Genomic DNA, 21754 nt, shown 5'->3' with positions numbered 1-21754 from the left:
GCAAAAGTTTCAAAAATATTCCTAAATTTTATTTTGTTTCAATTTTATCCCAAAGTTTTCAATTTGCATCAAATATATCACTGACGGCTAATTTTTCAAAAAATTTAGAACCAATTCTACAATAATTACATAAAAACAAACTTCAAAATAAGCAAATCAAATATAATTGTCATACATTATTCTTGAATTGGTCTAAAATTTTGAAATTTTTGTTGTCAGAAATATATTTGATACAAATCGAAAACTTTTGGAACAAAATTGAAACAAAATAAAACTTAGGAATATTTTTGAAACTTTTGCCAAACTTCAGCGAAAAAAATATACTTTATCCTAAAAATTAAATACGAAATCTTTTTTGTTAATGTAAGAAGAATTTTGGGTTAATAGTTCAAAATTTCTCATGGATGTATGATGGGGTCTATCCAAATAGGGGATTTGAAACCGTCTTTTGTTGAGGGTTTAACCATTTTCTTAAACACTTGTCTATTGTCAGATGATTATCTGAAGTTAAGAAAGGTTGTGATCATGTGCCAAGTGAAAATTCACTAAGTTTAAAGCTACTGATGATGTTATATGTGATTTGATGATGAAGGGGTTTAAGCCGAGTTATTGGGTTTGTATACAAGACGGAAAAGATAGTTTAGAAGTTGAAAGTAGCTCTGGAGTAGATGGATATTGTCATCTAATAATGTTCCGGGTATGGTTTCCTAGAAGGATAACGTTGTTAGGTATGAATCGATATCTTTCAACAACCTAACGTAGTGGTAAAAGAGGAAGAATAACTTAATCCAAATACACAAAGATTTTATCAAATCTTAGAATTAGTGCTCAGGCCTTTCGAGAAAGATCTGTTCACTCACAACTGTCAATTGCCATAAAAATATTTAAGAATTAAATATGAGAATAATCACTCGCAATACTCTTTTGACCAAGTGGCTACGCTACTTACATTTTAACCTTTAAATACAGACAAAACATGTGCTAGTGGTTGCAAGAGTTGAGACTTTTTGATGGTTATGCTTCCAACCTAAGCAGGTGCTCTAATGTCACTAATGAAAGACTTCATGGCATAAAGAGTTATGGTTGCCATGTTTCCATAGAATACCTACTCCTAGTGGCCTTGAGAGAATTGTTTGACCAAGTTTAAAAGTCCTTAACAGAACTGAGTTTATTTTTTAGACATTTGTGTTCTCTTTCTTTGTCTGTAGAAAATCTCCTTGTAATGGAACACAATATCTCAAACTTTCTTTATAACTTCGAAAGAATCTTTCTGCTTAGATTCTTTAATATCATGGAACATCTCTCATTCACTTTAGCATATGAAGCACAGGTGTGTGGTCTAGCATAGTATTGATGGATGTAACTCTTTGAGTGTCAGATAGGTGTTTATAAGAGATCGATCAAGAATTGAGACAGGGTAGAAGGCTCAATATATGAGGCATACAAGTCGAAAGAAACCATCTATTTTTGTTCTTACTATTTTGAACCTCATGTGCAATCGAGTCACACAAGAGTAGGTCGTAATGATGATGGTGGCGAAAGTTTGTTTGAACCAACATTGCCCATTTTCAACCGAGCCGACACTCTTGGTGGAAAAAAACAAACTAGGTGGTTAAACTTTACAGAGTTAAACTCGGCTCACCTGCATATTCTACTAAATTGTCCCGAAGTCAATGAAATTAGGAGGTAATATCTTATAAACAATTAATCAGTTAAAATAAAAAAGTTAACTTAAGCGTGTTAAATATAAAAGTTTGTTGCCATGCCTACAGGTTGTACGAGGCATTTTATGGATCAAAAGATATGCAAGATTTTTCTACATGATTTCAATCACATGTGAATGATCCTAAAAAAGGTGTAACATGTCCTTATCTACATAACATGGTTCAGGATCCTACTAGTAGTGTACTAGTTGGACTATGATGAAAGTCAATAGAATGAAATTTTATACACCCGAACATGCTCGAGTAAGAGCAACATACAACATGGAGTTTTCTAAAGATTGATGTTGGAAAAGGTGGACGTAACTAATTTGGGTTGTTGTATGAAATTTTAGAAATTGAATATCTGGACGCACTAATCAAATGGGTTCTAATATTTAATTGTGAATGATATGATCATGGACGATATCCTCGTCTAGGTTAAGGAATACTAAGTCACAGAGGATTATCAAGAAATCTGGGCTACAGGCATGGGCTAGTCAAGCATCCAACAATGGGGAATATATGCCCACCCAAGGATCCACCACCTACAAGGTGAAGGCGAAGAAGATGGTGTGTATAGAATAATTGTGTAATTGTATTATTAATGTGTTTCCTTTATTGTTCATAAATATGATATATGATGACTTCCTGATCTTCTAAACTATATTGTTATATGGGCAAGCAAGGTCGCACACACACTCAGAGTGAAATATTCAAGAGGACATCGATGAGGAAGGATGGCAGCTCCAAGTAGGTTTAAACATACTCTGAGGAGACTGTTGTAAGTTATTTAGACCTTTATAGTTATTCAACATTATGGTTTATATTTAAATAGTGTTAAACCTTCTACTATATGAAATCAGCACCTATTCGAGGAAACCATTCTCAAGGCCCACGAGGAGTGTGCGACTCAGATTGCTCAGGGGCCCAAAGCCAATACATATTGAGGAGGATTCTCCGTGGATGCAAACTGCAAGTGGACGCAAGTAGGGGAGGGTGTACGGTGTTGAGTCCACTATTAGCGGACCTGTAGATATCAAGGAGCAGGTTACCCTGCTCAACGGAGAGCTACAACAAGACTTAGAGCTAAGAGAGAGCTATAATAGCACTGGACGAGATGCAAAGTTAGAATCAAACTACAAGCAGGAGCGAGCGGAGTGGATATGTGCTTATCATAGATATGAGGAGGAGATTGGTCGCCTCCAATAGACCGTCCGCACCCAACTCTCCGATTCGACCAATGGAAGAATGACATGTACTCCTTTATGCGGCAAATTTCAGCGAATGGCTCATTTAGCGATGTCACTCATGTCTCCTCTACTTCCACCTCATCGTTCATCTCATCCTCGACTGTTGATGCCACTACCACCAGCACCACAACTTGGAGGTGATGGATTAGCAGGGGGGTGATGATGATGCCTTCATCTTGGACGAATACTTGTAGTTTAGATTTTATTTATTTGTAATTGGATTTTTAGTTTTCATGATAGTTTGTATAAGGTTGTACATTTACTATTTATTAAGCATTGAATAATTACTTTTTTATATTATTAATTGGTTTAAACTTTTATATAGACAATTGAATATTTAACTAGTGTTTGCATATATATATAAACACTAACTCTATATAAAACTCCAAAAAAAGGAAACAAGGTCATTCGTAACAACAAAATATATATTTATGCTCTTTTTAAATTATTTTTAATATTTTTTCCACACGCAATTTTACCAACAGCAAGTAAAATTAATATTTTTTTCACGTTTAATTTACTAACATTTGTTGCCATTGGTATTATTATTTTATTATTACCAACAGCTTTGAGTCATTGGTAAGATTTCTCGAGTTTTTTCATCAACCAAATTTTCCAATCACTTTTACCGATGGTGTGGCCGTCTGTAAAATTAAATACCGACACCTTGGCTGTTAATAAGACCGTCGGTAAAATTAGCGCATCTTATAGTACCCTTAATGTCATTGGTAAAATTAAATGTTGACGCCTTGACCATCAATAAGGGCATCAGAAAATTAGTGTGTCTTATAGTCCTGACGTTTTGGTTATTAACAAAGTCATCAGTAAAATTAACACATCTTATAATACCCAAAAATCGTCGGTAAAATCAAATACTGATGCGTTGATCAAATTAGTGCCTCTTATAGCAATCTGATGATATCATGATACTTTATTCATATTCTTATTTTACAAATTAAACGTCTCTTTAACTAAATTTACAATGAAAATAAGGATATTTTTCTAATTTTATTTTAACATAACTCAGTCAATTATGCACTATACACTAGAGACCATATTCTCATTCAACCTAATTCTAAACTAATTTTGTAATGTAAAACTTTCCTAATTATTAATAAATATATCTCAATCAAAACCTAAAACCAATATGTGCATACACTTATTATCCATTTAATTTTAATGTCACAACAATTTGACAGGTGTCTTAGTTAGCAATGTATTTATCACAACCAGTTACACTAAGTTAGTTAAGCCTTAGATAATTAGAATAAGAACTTGCTATTAGAAGCTGTTGGAAGTAGTAAGTTACTTTTCTGCCAAAACCACTTGCATATATATGCAACTGTATCACTGTGTTGCTAATAAATCAAGTTTCTTTTTTTCTAGTTCTCTGTCTATTAACATGGTATCAGATGAAATTCTCTCACCTTTTGCACCTTTCTTCATTTTCTAGAAAATTCTCATTTCTTTCTTTCATCTTCTCTTAGACTCACACAATAGAGCTTTGATGAGAGCTCGTTTGATTCACTACCTCTGTGATCAAAAGAGTTTCCTGATCAAATGAGTATAGAGAAGAAGTTTTGAATTTTGTTTTCTCTCTCACACAGATCCATTGATAATCAACAATGGCAAATTCGTTTGATCTCTCAACCGCATATCAACCTGGTTTGATCCTAGCTAGTCACTTAATAACTCACTGAAAAAAAATTACCATTCATGGAATAGGAAGATAAAGAAAGCACTCAATGTTAAGCGCAAGCTTGGTTTTATCACTGGCTCAAAATTGAATTTAGTTTCTAAAGAAATTGCAACTTCACTTGTCTATACAAATTCTGTTGTAGAATTATGGAAAGATCTCAAGGAAAGATTCAAGCATCGGAATGGACCTCGGATCTTTGAATTAAAAAGAGAATTGATGAATTTAAAGTAAGGAGCCATGATAGTTTCTCAGTATTTTACTCGAATCAATATAGTCTAGGAAGAGTTGAGTTCTTATAGACCTATATAGTGCAACTGTGGATTTGCACGTCCATTGCAAGATTTTCTGCAATCAGAGTATGTATATTATTTTCTAATGGGACTTGATGAATCCTTTGCTCAAATTCGTGGCCAGATTTTAGTCATGAAACTTCTCCCAACTATTAACATAGTGCTCTCACTTGTTCAAGAAGAGAAGTATAGATCAATTGGTATCAATTCTTCTCCAAAGCAAGTTGCTTTCTTGGCCAAGAATACACATGCACAATGGAACCAAGGGAGAATGCAAAGCCAGATGAAGAAAGATAAGCCTATGTGCTCCCATTATGGTTTTTCTGGCCATACCATAGACAAGTGCTATAAAATACATGGATTCCATCCAGGTTATAGAGGAGGAAGAGGCAACAAGCCTTCAATTCATCATGTAGTAGCTTCTTCACCAAACACTAAAATTCTTTAAATTTGGATGCCAACTAGATTCAACAATTCATTGTCTTGCTAAATAACCAAAAGATCCAAGAAGTACCAAACACAAGATAACTGAGGTCTTAACATCAGCAGGTATAGTCCTCAATTCATCACTATCAAAACATCAAATTCCTTTAAATTTTTGGATACTGGACAGTAAAGCCATAATTCACATAGCATGTGACCTAAAACTATTTTCTAACATTCATACTTCACAATTCTTTTTCAGTAACCCTCCCAAATGGTGCAAAATTTTGAGCAAATTTCAGTGGTTTTGTAATTGTGAATGCTAATTAAATTTATCTATGGAACTTTAGACTACAACATGCATCAAATAAAGTCTTACAAAGACTACCATTGTCTAATGAACCTCCTTTTAATTCAGTTTATCTTATTTGTCCTCTAGCAAAATTCAAAAAGGTCCTTTTTAATTCAAAAAATAACATGTATCTACATGCATTTGATTTGAACTAAAAAATAATATGTATCTGACGAGCGAGATTTAATGTCGGTAAAGAATGAAAATAATCGCGTTGTAAGTATAGTTTCTAAACCAACAGAAAATCCCTTCGTACAAACGTTTTGGTTGTCATAAGTAACAAACCCCTTTAAAATTGATAACCGAAGTATTTAAACCTCGGGTCGTCTTCTCAAGGAACTGCAGGGAAGTATGTTCTTATTATTGGTTATGAAGATTGTAAATTGGGGTCTTTGAAAATAAGGAATGAGTAATTTAAATGGCAAATAAAATAAATAAATAACTGTAAAATAAACTCTTGGCAAGGTATAAGAAATTGGAAGTCCTATCCTAGTTATCCTTATCAATGGTGATGAGAATTGAGTCTTAATCCCACTTAGTTAGCCTTTACTAAAGCAAAGGAAGATCAAGTGGATTAATTAGTCTGAACTTCAGGTTCTGGTCAATCCTTAAGAAAAGACTGGAATTATTGAAGTTCAATTCAATTAACAAGATAACAATTATCAATCACGTTGAGTTTGATAACTCCTGAGTTACTGATTTCTTGACCAAGACCAAAAGGGGAAAAAGTAAATATGCTGGAATAAAAAAAATGTCTTCAGATTGGAAATAATAATAATGTAAATAAAAGAAAGCAATCATAAACTGAAATACCTCAAATATCATTAATTAAGAGAATTATCTGTAACATAGAAAAGTTCATAAATCAATATTGAGAAAATAAATAAAAAGGAATATTGAACCTGATGAAAAGAGATAATCCTGAAAGCAAAGAAATCATAATTCTAAATCCTAAAAGAGAGAGGAGAGAACCTCTCTTTAAAAACTACATCTAAATCATCAAAAGTAACTAATTGGAGACTCTCCTTTGAATGGATGCATTCTTCCACTTCATAAGCTCTGATCTATGCCTTCTGGACTTGGATTTGGGCCAAAAAGGGCTTCAGAAATCGCTGAGAGCGTTTTCTGTAATTTTTTGTGCGTGGCCTCTGACACGCGTCCGCGTGGGTCACGCGGTCGCGTCATTTGGAGTTTTCCTTGTCACGCATTCGCTTCGGTCAAGTGCCCGCGTCATCTGCGTTTTGCTCGTGGCGCGCGACTGCGTCATTCACGCGTTCGCGTCGCTGCCTTTTCGTGCTAGGCATGCGGCCGCGTCGTCCATGCGCGTCGCTGCCAGCTTCTTCAAAAACTCAATTTTGTGCTTTCTTTCCATTTTTGTATGTTTTCTTTCCATCCTTTAAGTCATTCCTGCCTTAGAAGATCTGAAACTACTCAACACACAAATCACGGCATCGAATGGTAATAAAAGGGTAATTAAAATAATTATTTTTAAAGCATAGGAAACATGTTTTTCACATACATCACATAATAAGGAAGGGAAAGTAAAACCATGCAATTAACATGAATAAGTGAGTGAAGGATTGAATAAATCACTTAAATTGAGCACAAAATATATCATAAAATATGGGTTTATCAGTATCCACCCGCATTTGATTTGATTCATTGTGATGTTTGGAGACCTTACTATGTTTCTCAAGATAATAGACTCAAATATTTCTTAAGCTTGGTTGATCACTGCACTCGTTTTTGTTAGATTTTTTTGTTGCATAATAAAAGTGAAGCTGCAGGATACTTAAAGCAGTTTTATAAACTAATTGAAACTCAATTCAACATCAAGATTAAATACTTTCGATCTGACAATGACAAAGATCTCGCCATTTTTTATTTTCTACAAAAACAGGTGATACTTTACCAATTTTCATGTCTGTACAAACCATAGCAAAACGATGTGATTGAAAGAAAACATTAGCACATTCTTAATGTGGCAAGAGCCTTATACTTCCAATCACAAGTTCTAATTTGGCTATTTGGGGGGGGGGGGGGGGAGGAGTGCATCACTACTACAATGTTCTTGATTAATCAAACACCTTCTAAGCTATTGAATTTCAAGTCCCCTTTCGACAAGCAACCAACATATGAGAGATTAAAGGTATTTGGTTACTTGCCTTATGCAGCAACTTAATCAGGTGAAAGACTAAAATTCAATGCCAAGGCAGATCCATCAATCTTCATTGATTATCTACTTGGCTACAAAGGATACACATTAAACAATTTGAAGACTAAACAGTTCATGATCTCGTGAGATGTAATGTTCCATGAAACCATATTCCCATTTGCCAACAAATCTACACTACACACACTTGACATTTTTACTGACACTGTACTACCCTAACCCATCTTAGATCCCATCCAACCTCAATCCAAACACTCAACCCAACACTAATATAGTTGATCCACAAGACCCCATCACCATTAACAACTATATGCCTTTTATTGAACTCTAACAAATAATAGTCACTAATCCATCCTAGCCTCAACCCCTTCGAACACCAACTAGACAACACAATCCTCTACCCTATCTTCGAGATTATATTTATCACACCACCTCTCATCCTATGTCCAACCACATTAGCAATCATAGACTTAGCAATATCTATAAGTACATCATTGCCTTATTCAATAAAGATACCTGAACCACAATTTATCACCAAGCAGTGAGGTACGAATAATGGAAGAGAGCTATGCAAGAAGAATTGAAGGCATTGGAATCTAATCATCCTTGGCAATTGGTACCTTTTCTACCCAACAAGCACACTATTAGGTGAAGATGGGTCTACAAAATAAAATTAAAAGCTGATGGTAGCTTAGATTGGTATAAGCCAAGGTTAATCGTGAAGGGTTACACCCAACAAGCAGGCATTGACTTCAAGGACACCTTTAGTCTAATTGCAAAGATTTCAACAGTGAGAGTCCTTTTGAATGTGGCAGTAGCTGAGAATTGAACATTGCTCTAACTTAACAATAATAATCAATGTTCTGAGAATCGAACCAAACCGGCCGGTCAAACCAGTCCAATCAGAAACTGCTAACTTATGCGATTCGATTTACAGTCTAAAACTACCTGAACAGAAATCGCCGTTGAACCGCTAAACCAGCCATGAACTGGTCGGTCGGACTAAACCAAAATCCGATCATTTTTCTAAAAAAATCTCTCACCCTAAAAAAGAAAAAGAACTCAGACCCTCTCACCTTCAAAATGCACATAGAGCCAAATTCAACTATCTAACACTATTCCATTGACTTATTCTCTGCCGCCAACAACACCTGGGACTTCCACCAGAAAAAAATAACACAGAGAAATGTAGAGAACCAAAAAGTAGTAACGCAATAAAAGTGGAGAAAAGTGAAAAATGAAGAAGAAAAGCCAAGCAGAACGATGAACGCGGGCAAAATATTGATTCAAATTTTTCTCAAAAAGAATTACTTCGTCGATAGTATAGTTCTGAACCAACAAATGACCCGTGTCAGAGTTTAAAAGATTGTCACAATATAAATCAATAAAACCAGGAGTTTTAAATCTCGAGTCGTCTCTCAAAGGAATTGTAGTGAGGTGTACGTATCATTAGTTATGAGAAAAGGAGTTTTGATGGCAAAAGGCAAGAAATTAAATGACAGGAAATTGAAAAGCAAACAAGGAATTCAAATGCTAAAAAGCATCTTAGCAAGGATTGAGAGTTAAGGATTCCTATCCAAGTCATTGACTACAACCATGGTAATTAAGAAGAGGTAATCCCACTTCGTCATCCCCAAACATCGAGAGAAAGTCAAATAATTGATCTTAATTCACAAGTCCTAGCTAACTCACTAATTAGACTTAGTGAAAGACTAGCGTTAGTGGAAACAAAACCAACTAACAACCCTAAATTACCAATCAATATTAGACATCAATGACTCAAGGTCACCTAAGTCCTCAATTCCAAGTCAAGAATGCAAAATTCTACTCTAAAACTAGAGAAAATATTTCAACAAACACTTGGAAGGCATAAAATGAAAACATCATAAATTGTAAGAATAATAAAATCTATAATTACCAAACAAGAAAGCAGTAATAACAACTAAAAAGAATATCAATAAACATAAAACATCAAATTGCATTAAAGAAAAATAGAAATTAACAATTGTTCATAAACCAAAATTAACAAAATAAAGAAATTAACAAGTAAAATTAAACGAACTAAGATGATAGAACATGAAAATATAAAAGAAACTACACTAAAACAAGAAACCTAAATCTAAGAAAAATGCAAACTAAAAACCCTAAATTCTAGAGAGAAGTTGGAGCTCTCTCTCTAAAATTCTATCCTAAAATAAAACATAAAACATAATCATCAAAATAGAACACAACCATGCATCTTGCTGTTATCCTTACTAAACTATTGAAGCTCTAGATGAACTTGTTGGTTGATCCTTGCTTGTCTTCTTTGCCCATTTAGTCTTTGATTTTTCCATTTAGATTTCTAAGCACATGTTTGCAAGTCCTGTATACTTGACACATGTTGTTAGTTATGTTGTATACTTGTGGACCATGACTGAAGTGTCATTTTGACTTGCATGATGGATCAAGCCACATCATATGCACCCATGTAGTGACATTCACCTACTTTAGCCTCTCCATGTGGGCATTAAACCGTATCCATGTGGTTATCTTGGCACACTTTTAAGCAAGGCTCTTGATTTTTTTGTCTTTAAACATCTTCGCAATCATTGCCCAAGCTTTCTTACAACTGTGTTAGGAACCATTTTCTTGTTTTAGTTTTTTGCTATCCACCGTTGCATAAGCTATGACAAAGAAATGGTTGTTTGCATCTTGTACTACTATTGAGAGGAGTTGTCCACCATAGTATCCTTTTAAAAAAATCCATCAAGGCCAATTAATCTTACAACTAGCCTTGAACGCAAGCGTACAAGCCTCAAGAGAGATGTAAAGCCTGTTAAAAAATGACATCCTTAAACCAGGGTTGCTCCGGTGTAGTTCCATCAAGTAATCTCTGATTTTACCATATTGTTCTCCCTGCTTTCCTATTATTTGTTCTCTTGCAAATTTCAAAGTTCTTATAATCATCTTGTCATTAACTTGAATGTTATAATCTTGATTCAAGTGTTCTTTAGCCTTTCTTAGTGTCAAGTCTAGCTAAGTGACTAATCTCATAACCAACTTGCTTGCAACCCACTTGTGATTGGCCAGCTTGGAGCCAAACTTCTTCTACGTGTATGCTTATCTAGAAATGCATTGATTTGATAACATTCATTCTTAGAATTGTATGAAGTAAAAAATCAACCCCTTCAACACACTTGGCACTAATCCTTTTTTATTCGTTCCTAATGTATTGACATTTCTTTCTCTCATATACAAAATAACCCTTCAAGGTGGTCTTAAAACTCAGCCATTGTGTCAAACTCTATTCCCAACTCAAAAATATAATTTTCTATAGCCATAACTAGTTTTGTACTTTGGCCATTTGTGCTTATTATCTCCCTCACCATTTGATGAAATAGAAGAAACAAATGCCTCTCGCATATACATAATCATTCTCTTCTTCATAATCAACTTCTTCAACAATTGGCTCAACAATCTTAGCACGATTAGGCCCAGTTCTATTTTGTCTAGCCTCGGATTAGAGCATTCTACAACCAAGCTCACTACTATGGCCACCATTATTAGACCCTGAACTAACTCCAATATCACACCGCTTGTTGGGCCTAAAATTGGGCCTAGCATGTTTCTTGCTCTTTCCAGCATAGTTCCTAGACACAACCTTATTCTTGGGTATAATGACATCCACATCAATTTTCATCATCACAATCTGTCTCCAACCCCGCACTTATCATTATCCTTTGCTTAATACTCATCCTTATTCTTCTTGATACTTTCTCATTTTCACTTTATATTCATCACCATAAGTGTCACTACTCTCATATCCATTAGGAAGAGGCTTGTATGCCTCATCCTCACCACTCTCGTAACCATTATCAGATGAGGATAAGAATGAGAAAGAAGAATAATTAATTTGAACTATAGTTGGACCTATATCCTCTTTAGCAAAACAAGGCTCACCAACTAGTGTTTAAAGTATAAATTAAAATTCACACATGCCAATTTTCAGAAAACTATTCTTCAAATCATTTATCTTATAACCCCCGTTGATCACATGATGCCGAAATTCTAAATTAACAGTTGTAGATTCTAACTAGTACATTGCAGTATAATCAGTATATCCTAAAGTCTTTAGTAATTCTTCCATATAAAAAATATTTAATAACTCTATGTCCATATGAAAGATTTTATGCACCTATCAATCCAAATAATGTAACATCTCATTGCTATCCTTCATAAGTCTCTTACCATGGTTAAACACAAGAATAACAAAGTTGGACATCTATAGCAGCAAAAAAAAAAATTAGCACCAAAATTTAAAAATTTCAAAAATTGTAAAAGCATTTTTATTCCAAAAAACACAACAACACTAACTTTGTTTTAAAGTAGTTTCTCTTAATCCCAAAGTCATATTTTTACAAATATAACAATACAACATGATGAATCTTTTAATTTTTTTAATGAAAGTGCTTAATGGTTTAATAGTTTAATAACATAACAATAGTTTAATCACTAGATCATAGATTTCAAAGTTTGAATCTATTTAAAAAACAGCAATTATTATTCTTATTTTTTTAATTGTTATACTCTCTAAAATTTAGCTATTGATATCCACTACATCATTACATCAATTAAAAGCCCAAAAAAATCATTTAAAAAAATTAAATAAATGACAAAGAAAATTCACGAATTACAGTGAGAACATTAGCATATATGGATATGAAAATGACACCAAGACAATGTTAGCTACCTCCACGACCAAATTTAATCACGTTGACAGTAACAATTTCTAAAGTGCCAAAATGTTAATGCATATATATTTTCAAGTTGACAGATGAAAATTGTCCTCAATTAAAAATTATTTAACTTCTTAAAATATATTTTTATATCGGTCAAAAGAGAAGCACACATAAACTTAATTAAATATTGATTGTTATGAACTTACATACGAACGATACAAGACATCACGCATTAAACAATAATATTCCACCCGAATAATTATCAAATACATCATGAATTCATGAGTAATGAATTTCTAAATCATGTCTTCATTCTTCAACTACAGTATGATGATATTCAAATGCAATGGCTGAGTGAATGAATGAAGATATTTACCTCACCGATGAAATGCTCTGTCACAGCACCATCAAACATCGTCAGTAGCTCCGACAACAACAACATCTTCCTGGGAGTCAAGCTTCATCAACAAATTTTGGAGGGAGAGGGGTTAGGATTTTGTGTAATTTTAGAGAGAAAAGTTGGATTTTGTGTTCATGGGGTAAAGATTAGGTATATATTCTCTCCAAATATATTGAACAACGATATTTTTTTACAAAATTATCAGGTGTCAAAATCGGCTATAGCTATTGAGCCCCTTCAAGCTGGCATTTAACAGACATATTAGCCGTTTAGCATGTCATGTAGTCATATTCTGTTGACTCTAAAGAGCTCATTGATGGAGGGACCAACCAGTCTCATGGAGTTAAAGAGCAAGGGTTGGAAAGGTTTTTTTTTTTCACTAAAGGCCTTGTCGTCCGTCAAGAAAATTGTCAAGAATCGGGTTAGGTATTTACCAAAAAAAAATGTATCAACAATGTCAAATTACCTATATTTGTATTGATGTCGTCATGTGCAATACTTAATCGAGATGGTACGTGTCCTCTGGTCTACCTGCATCTGTTGTTGTTGCATCCTCCCGGGCACCTACTGAACTTTCATCATAGCAAATCTAGCCTCTTTTCTCTTCGACCCATTCACAATTCTGTCTCCTCCTTTCGTAGTGGCATCATGCATCCTTCTCCTCTCGGCAGCTTCACGTAAAAACAAATGAAGAAGAGTGAAAAACATGAATGAATGATAAAGAATATAAACGGACGAAGTTGGAAGGAATAAAAAAAGACATAATAGAACACAAAAAGATAGATAATAGTTTTTCTACTAGACATCTAAAAAACTTGTTCTTAGCAACCTAGATCACCGAAAGGATTTTTCATACTAGACCTTCAAAGAACCTATCCTTGACAACCTAGAATAATCTGATTGATAGAGACTTTCAATTTGACAAGAAGAAAAAATCAAATTATATGAAAAAAGACACAAAACAAGGATAGACACTTTTTTAGAATTTTAGAGATACTAGAATAATTTCCAATCCCAATTGATATCCTAGGGTAATTTGAAACAAATATAAAATTTTGGATACTTGAAAATTGAAAACAAACAACCTTGTTAATTATATGATATTCTCTTCCTTTTTTGCACTTCAAAAACAGTACCTCTTCCTCTTTTTTTTTTTTTTTAATTATATGTTTTTTCTGTACCTCAAGAACGTTACCTCTTTTTTTTTTTGAAATTTTTTTTATTTTGTGCTATTTTATTAATTTTTGAATTTTTTTAATAAAATAAAGTAAAATTGCAAAAATAAAATAAAACAAAGAAATGAGACAAAGATCCTAGAACATGTAGATAAATAAGAATTTATTAATGACATATAATTAATATCAAATGACAAAGAATATAGACAGATGAAATTGGAAGGAATATATAAAAAAAGACACAGTGAAAACACAAAAGATAGATAAATATTTTCGTACTAGACCTCTAAGAAATCTGTTCTTAACAACCTAAGTCACCGAAAGAATTTTTTCTACTAGACCTTTAAAAAATCTATCCTTGACAACCTAGATTAGAAGGCTAAAAATTGAAATAACTAATACTAAAAATTTACTTTAAGTTTGGATCCTTCAAATTTCAAGCAAAACAAGTCATTTATCTTATTGGATTTACCTGCTTGCACAACTTACTCATAAATTGCAATGACTTGTGCGAATTTCTTCTCTTAATAAATCACATTGGTGTTTAGGAGTTTTCTTTTCAGTTTAAAAAATGTAGGGTAAAGTATATTTTTTATCCCTAAAATTTGACAAAAATTTCAGAAATACCCTTAAGTTTTATTTTATTTCAATTTTGTCCCAAAAATTTTTTATTTGCATCAAATATACCCCTACCGGCTAAATTTTCAAAAAAATTAAGACCAATCTAACAATAATGCATGAAAATTATGCTTGATTTGCTTGTGTTGAGAGTTGTTCTTATGAAATTGTTGTTGAATTGGTCTCAAATTTTTTGAAAAATTAGCCGTTAGGGGTATATTTGATGCAAATCGAAAATTTTTGGGACAAAATTGAAACAAAATAAAACTTAGGAATAATTTTAAAACTTTTGTCAAACTTCAGGAACAAAAAATATACTTTACCCAAAAATATATTATCAAAGTGGGATTTATGTTTTGCGATAGATAAAGACACTATGGTGCGATTTAAGAACAAAAAGGAACTGTTAGAAACAAGAGACTGAGAGAATAATATGAAAAGTGTATTATTGAATTGTGATGTTGAGGTACAATATACAAGGGGTATTTATAGGTGCTAAGTGAATCAAAGTAATAAAGACATAGAATCCTACAATTAATGTACAGATATGCTATATAAATATAGACGATGCTAATTGATTTATATTGATTCTCTAACATCCCCCCTCAAACTCAAGTGGGAGCTAAGGATACCAACTTGAGTTTGGATAACAAAGTCCGAAAGCGAGTCGGGTGATGAGCTTTCGTGAAGATATCAGCAGTCTGATCCAGTGTCCCAACGGCAATGAGACGAACAGCATCAATAAGGATACGTTGTCGAACAAAGTGACAATCAATCTCAATGTGTTTGGTGCGTTCATGAAACACATCATTATGGGCAATCTGAATAGCACTGCGGTTATCACAAAAAACATCAGTAGGAGACGACTGAGAAGCACCCAGATCTTCGAGAAGCCAACGAACCGAGATAACCTCAGCAGTGGTGTCAGCGAGGGCACGGTACTCAGCTTCTGTGCTTGAGCGAGCAGTGAATGTTTGCTTCTTAGCACGCCAAGAGATGAGAGCGTCACCAAGAAACAAACAGTAACCAGTAGTAGAACGATGATCAGTGGGATCACCAGCCCAATCAGCATCAGAGTATGCCTGAAGGGTCAAAGAGGAATGGGCAGAAAAATGAAGGCCATGAAATAGAGTGCCTTTGACATACCGAAGAATGCGAAGAACTGCCGCATAGTGAGTAGTACGAGGAGCTGACAAGAACTGGCTGAGGACATGAACCGGATAGGCAATGTCTGGTCGGGTGACAGTCAAGTAGACGAGACCTCCAACTAACTGGCGATAAAGTGTCGGATTATCCAAAACAGTGCCATCCATAGGGGTAAATCGAACATTAGGCTCAAGAGGAGTAGACTCAGTGCGACTATCTGTAATCCCAGCGCGAGCAAGAAGATCTGAAGCATACTTAGCCTGAGAGAGATAGATGCCATCATCGGTGGAGATGACCTCGAGACCAAGAAAATAGCTGAGAGAACCAAGATCTTTCATCTCAAAGGTACGGTGAAGTGAGGCCTTGAGATCAGAGATACCATCAACATCATCCCCAGTAATTATCATGTCATCAACATACAGAAGTAGAAGAACAACTCCACGTTCGCTTTTACGAATGAAGAGCGCATTCTCATGAGGGCTAGAAGTAAAACCAAGACTGCATATGGTAGTGCTGAACTTGTCAAACCATTCACGAGGAGCTTGCTTAAGTCCATAAAGTGCCTTGCGAAGGAGACAAACCTTATTAGAAGGACAAGGATATCCCGGAGGTGGTTTCATATAGACTGTCTTTTTCAAATCCCCATTAAGAAATGCATTCTTCACATCCATCTGACTGAGAGTCCATTTTTTAGCCGCGGCGATGGCAAGAAGAGCTCTAACAGACGTAAGACGAGCGACAGGGGCAAAAGTCTCTTCATAATCAATACCATACTCTTGCGTACAACCTTGAGCAACCAAACGGGCCTTATAACGGTCAATAGAGCCATCAGAGCGAGTCTTGATCTTGTAGACCCATCTACTGCCCACAACTTCCTGATCAGAAGGAGGATCAACCAGATCCCAGGTGTGTGCCTTTTCAAGTGCCTGTAATTCTTCTTGCATTGCTTGTTGCCAATTTGGGTTTGAGGAGGCTTCTCTGAATGCCTTAGGTTCATGTTGATGAAGAATAGTAGAAAAGCAATGGTAATCAAGAAGATGAGGAGGTGGATTCCTTACCCTAGAAAAACGAGCGGGAGGAGGAGGCATGACGGTAGGAGCAGGATCATCGTCCGGTCTGGAATCATCGGGAGATGGAGAAGGCGGAGGAACAGGAGGCTGTGGAGGGTCACTCGAGATAGAACCTGTAGAATCATCACTAGGAAAAAGATCAACATTGGGGTTAGTGAACAAAGGTGACTGAGTAGTAGGAATCGACTCAAAGGATGAGAACCGAGAAAACATGTGGTGCTCCCAGAAGACAACATGACGAGATATACGAATACGTTTAGAGAGAGGATCCCAACAACGATAACCCTTGTGTTCAGTGCCATAACCAAGAAAACAACACATACGAGCCCGAGGTTCAAGTTTACTATGTTCATGAGGCTGAAGAAGAACAAAACATACACAACCAAAAACTCGAAGAGAACTATAATCTGGGGGGGTATGATAAAGACGCTCAAAGGGAGTAACATTACCAAGAACAGAAGAAGGGAGTCTATTGATAACATGAACAGCAGTAAGAACAGCTTCACCCCAAGTACGCTCAGGACACGAAGAAGAAAGGAGCATTGCACGGACGGAGTCAAGAATGTGACGGTGTTTGCGTTCAGCTCTACCATTTTGTTGAGACGTACCAGGACAAGAAAACTCAGACAGAGTACCCTGTTCTGCAAGAAAGGCTAAGAGTTTGGAATCACGGTATTCCATAGCATTATCACGTCGGAAAACCTTAATGACCTTGGAAAACTGAGTTTTAATCATAGTAGCAAAGTTGATATATATCTGAGGTAACTCATGGCGATTAGTCATCAAATAAACCCAAGTAAAACGGGAATAATCATCAATGAAAACGACAAAGTATCGAGCTCCGCCCATAGAGGCAGTGGGAGCGGGGCCCCAAACATCAGAGTGAATGATATCAAAAGGAGAGCAAGCAAGAGATGAATTATTGTGAAAAGATAAAGCAGGTTGTTTGGCAGTTTGGCAAGAAATGCAATAAAAAGATTCATTTGGAACCTGACCTAAAACACCTTGAGACACAAGAGGACGCAGTTTTCCTAAGGAGGTGTGGGCAAGACGTTGATGCCATAAGTGAAGGGTAGAGGGAGAAGAAGCAGCACAGAGATTTGGTACAGGAGGAATATGAAGACTTTCGAGTTCAAACAACCTTCCGACCTTACGTCCAGTCCCGATGATTTGTCCCGTCCGAGGATCCTGTACACGACAACCAGAAATAGAAAAGGTGACGTCAAAGCCCAAATCAACAAGTTGACCAACAGAAATAAGATTGAAGTGTAAATTGGGAATGTAGTAAGTATCTGGAAGATTAAGAGATGACTGGGATATAGAACCCTTGTGTGTTGCGTGCAAGAGGGAGCCATTTGCAGTATTGACAGAAGGTCCATTTGTAGTTGTAGACATGGACGAGAAAATATTACGCAACGGAGACATGTGATTAAAGCAACCCGAGTCAAAGTACCATTTAGAATCACCTGAAGGGGTTGATAAAGCAGCAGGAGTATTACCAGAAACAGAGAGAAGACGCCGTAGAAGAGATGCAATATCAGATAGAGAGACAGAAGACGGGTTGAAAGGTGCAGAGGGGGTAGGTGCAGTAGTAGCAGCAACAGTAGAAGCAGGCGCATGACGTGGGGGACGAGTAGGACAGGTAGTAATCAAATGTCCCGAGAGCTTGCAATAACGGCAGAGCAACTGTGAACAATGGTAGCTAATATGCCCTTTCTGGTGGCATGTCCGACATTCAACAGAGGGGCAGACGGAGAAAAGGTGCCCAAAACGGTTGCAGTTTCGACAGAATGTATCCTTTCTGTCTGTGGCAACAAAAATATCCGACTTTTCCATAACAGGAGTCACACAAATCAAAAAGAGGAGAGAAAACTGCAATTTCGAAGCAGAAAATGAGAAAACGGAGCGCGAAATCGGAAAGAGCTCACCAAAAAACCTTAGGGAGGGTCCGCTTGTCAGCCACGTCAGCACTATGTCAGCGCCACGTCAGCAGTGACGTCAGCGCCACGTCAGAGGGGGTGAAGACACGTGGCGGCACCGGAGTGGAGCAGAGGAGACACGCTGGCAGGAGAAGGACGCGGGTCAAAGCCGGGTCGAGCCGGATCGCGTGCGGGTCGGGCTAGCGCGCGCGGGTCAAACGAGAAGCTTCTGGCGACACGTGGCAGCGGATGGAACGTCCGATCAGCGCTGAGATCTAACGGCTGCTGAAGCTTCTGGATGAGAAAAGAGTGGTGGTGGACAGCAACGTTCTGGAGGCGCGTGGAGGCGCGTGCGGCGGTCTCTGGAGGAGATCTTGGCGGCGTTGGAAAGCTGACGGAGAGAAGAACACGATGATGCCGGAGGTGACGAACCAAAGCGTCGGAAACAGCTCGAAAATTGCGAGCAAAGTGGCACGGGTGGAAGCTGGAGGGAAGGTCAACCTGGTCGTGGCAGCGTCTTTCGGCGGCGCGTGGAGGCGCGTCCGGAGGCGGATGGCGACGGTTCTGGTTGCGTTGGAATCACGGCGACAAGACGAACAAGATGGTTATGGGGGTGACGAACCAAAGCGTCAAAAAGAGAACGAAAAAGGAGGCCAAAGAACACTGCCGACAAGAAAAAAACAAAGGGGCTATGAACTAATATTCATCGGAAAAAAAAAGACCTAAGCTCTTGATACCATGTTAGAAACAAGAGACTGAGAGAATAATATGAAAAGTGTATTATTGAATTGTGATGTTGAGGTACAATATACAAGGGGTATTTATAGGTGCTAAGTGAATCAAAGTAATAAAGACATAGAATCCTACAATTAATGTACAGATATGCTATATAAATATAGACGATGCTAATTGATTTATATTGATTCTCTAACAGGAACCATGAAACAAGCTTAAAATTGCATTGGGTAAAGGAAATTTATGTATTCATCTTAAATCCTCTTACTTTGTGTAATTTATTCTCATTTAAGTTGAAGAGTAAAACTTTTAAATTTGGTATGATTTACTTATTATTTTATAAAATTCAAATCTACACTGCGTTTTATTTATATTAAAAACATGACACATATAAAAACATAATTAGATGGATAAAGTAAAAGACTAAATTCACTAGAAAACCAACAAAAAAAATATAGTTTTGAGAATCGGACTGAACCAAACGATTCAGTTGGTTAATCAAAAAAAGTCACTAGATAGATCCGGTTCAGATAAAAAATTAGTTGGCAACAAATTGGTCAAAAAACTGGTTAATTGACCGAATTGAATTTGTATGCTTCTTTAGTGATTAACCAATTTAAAATACTAAACATAAAATGTTACTTTTAAAAAAATATATTATTTTATTATATTTGATTCAACTATAATTAAATTTTGATTGAGTCTTTATACTTTTGAATTTATAACTCTATCAGTTCAATAATCGATTTTTTTTTAGAATCTTGCAAAATAATCAACTAACTTCACCTAATAATAAATTATTGGACTTTAACTAAACAAACCTACTTAATATTTTTTGAAAATTATATTTTTAATCCTTTTCATTTCTTCTTTCTTCTTCTCAACATCACAACTTTAACTAGCTAGCCACCATCGCCTCCAACCACCACTGGCCACCACCCTGTTATCGCCATCCATTCTAAATCCTAAACTCTATATCTTAAATTATAAATCCTAAATCTCAAATTCTAAATTTTAAACTCTAATCCTAAATTCTAAACTTTAAATATTAAATTCTAAACTCTAAATTTATTTTTTTATTTCACTTTTCAATATTTTTCTACTTAAATTTTAGATTTTTTATTGTTTTTAATTTTGGATATTTTTATATTCATTTCTTTCGAATTAATTAGCTGAATTAACATTAGTTCCTTAGAATTTTTTGAAAAAGAGCCCAGACAACAAAAGTTCATGCACATGGGAACATCATCCAAACATATACACACATTAGGTAGATGTTTATATTGTTGACCAAAAAGAAAAAAAAAATGGATAGATGCTAATATTCTTTTGAACTACTACTTATTGCGACTTCAAATAAATTCCTTTGAAGTTAGGATCTTCCTCTATTTCGTGCCCCTCTATGTATACATTCATTCATCAATATAATAAGAGATCTCTCTTTAGTTTTTCGTTTTTTCACCTTATTTTGCATAACATTAACATTAACATTAACATGTGGGCTAGCATCTACTCTTTTTTTTTTCCTTATATGTATAGATAGACACTTATTCATTGTGTGTTTATAATACATTTAAGAAATACATACAAATGTTATCCTTTTTGTGTTATAAAAAAATAAAAAATAAAAAAGAAAGAAAGAAAGAAAGAAAGAAAGAAGAAGAAGAAGTAGTATATAGGAGACGCTAATAAGAATAGCTACTTACAAAGCTGATGTGACAATTGACAAATAGTAAATAGATATTAAGGGACATGTATATCAATTGATAGGATAGTAGAAGTAACAAGATCAGAATAATAATATTGGTCGGAAAGAAAAAAGAAAACATAAATTATGAAAAATTTGACGACGGGTATGGCTTGATTTTTTTTTTTTTCTTTTAATTGCTATTGTAATATTTGTTCCAATATTCGTTTCTAATTGAGACTTACTCAATTATAAAAAAATTATATCCCAAGAGAATCCATTTTTTCTACATTTTTGGAACCACGTCTCAAAGTTTCTTTGATTTTGAGTTCTTTTTTTTAGAAAGGTGTTTTGGAAGTTATCTAAAACTGACGATGTAGATCTGAATGTGAA

General features: G+C 35.4%; 2 long non-coding RNA genes across 4 annotated transcripts; one reads left to right on the top strand and one right to left on the bottom strand.

The window, feature by feature from the left end:
• Window positions 1-2102: 2102 nt before the first annotated feature.
• Window positions 2103-3253, top strand: LOC112757980 (uncharacterized). 2 transcript variants are annotated; one of them, XR_011874180.1, is made up of 3 exons: window positions 2103-2273; window positions 2390-2484; window positions 2567-3253. It is a non-coding gene; the product is annotated as an uncharacterized lncRNA (long non-coding RNA). The 2 variants fall into 2 exon arrangements; XR_011874181.1 differs by having other exon boundaries at window positions 2138-2273; window positions 2386-2484.
• Window positions 3254-6517: 3264 nt separating this feature from the next.
• LOC112758864 (uncharacterized) lies at window positions 6518-14029 on the bottom strand. 2 transcript variants are annotated; one of them, XR_003814920.2, is made up of 3 exons: window positions 13873-14029; window positions 13478-13682; window positions 6518-13069 (listed from the first exon to the last, which is right to left on the bottom strand). It is a non-coding gene; the product is annotated as an uncharacterized lncRNA (long non-coding RNA). The 2 variants fall into 2 exon arrangements; XR_003179837.3 differs by lacking the exon at window positions 13873-14029 and having other exon boundaries at window positions 13478-13850.
• Window positions 14030-21754: the final 7725 nt, after the last annotated feature.

The sequence above is a fragment of the Arachis hypogaea genome, chromosome 16 (assembly GCF_003086295.3).
Source record: "Arachis hypogaea cultivar Tifrunner chromosome 16, arahy.Tifrunner.gnm2.J5K5, whole genome shotgun sequence".
Classification (NCBI taxonomy): Eukaryota; Viridiplantae; Streptophyta; class Magnoliopsida; order Fabales; family Fabaceae; genus Arachis; species Arachis hypogaea.
Note: the sequence above shows the minus strand (reverse complement) of the source record. Positions and strands in the feature narration are given on the sequence as shown.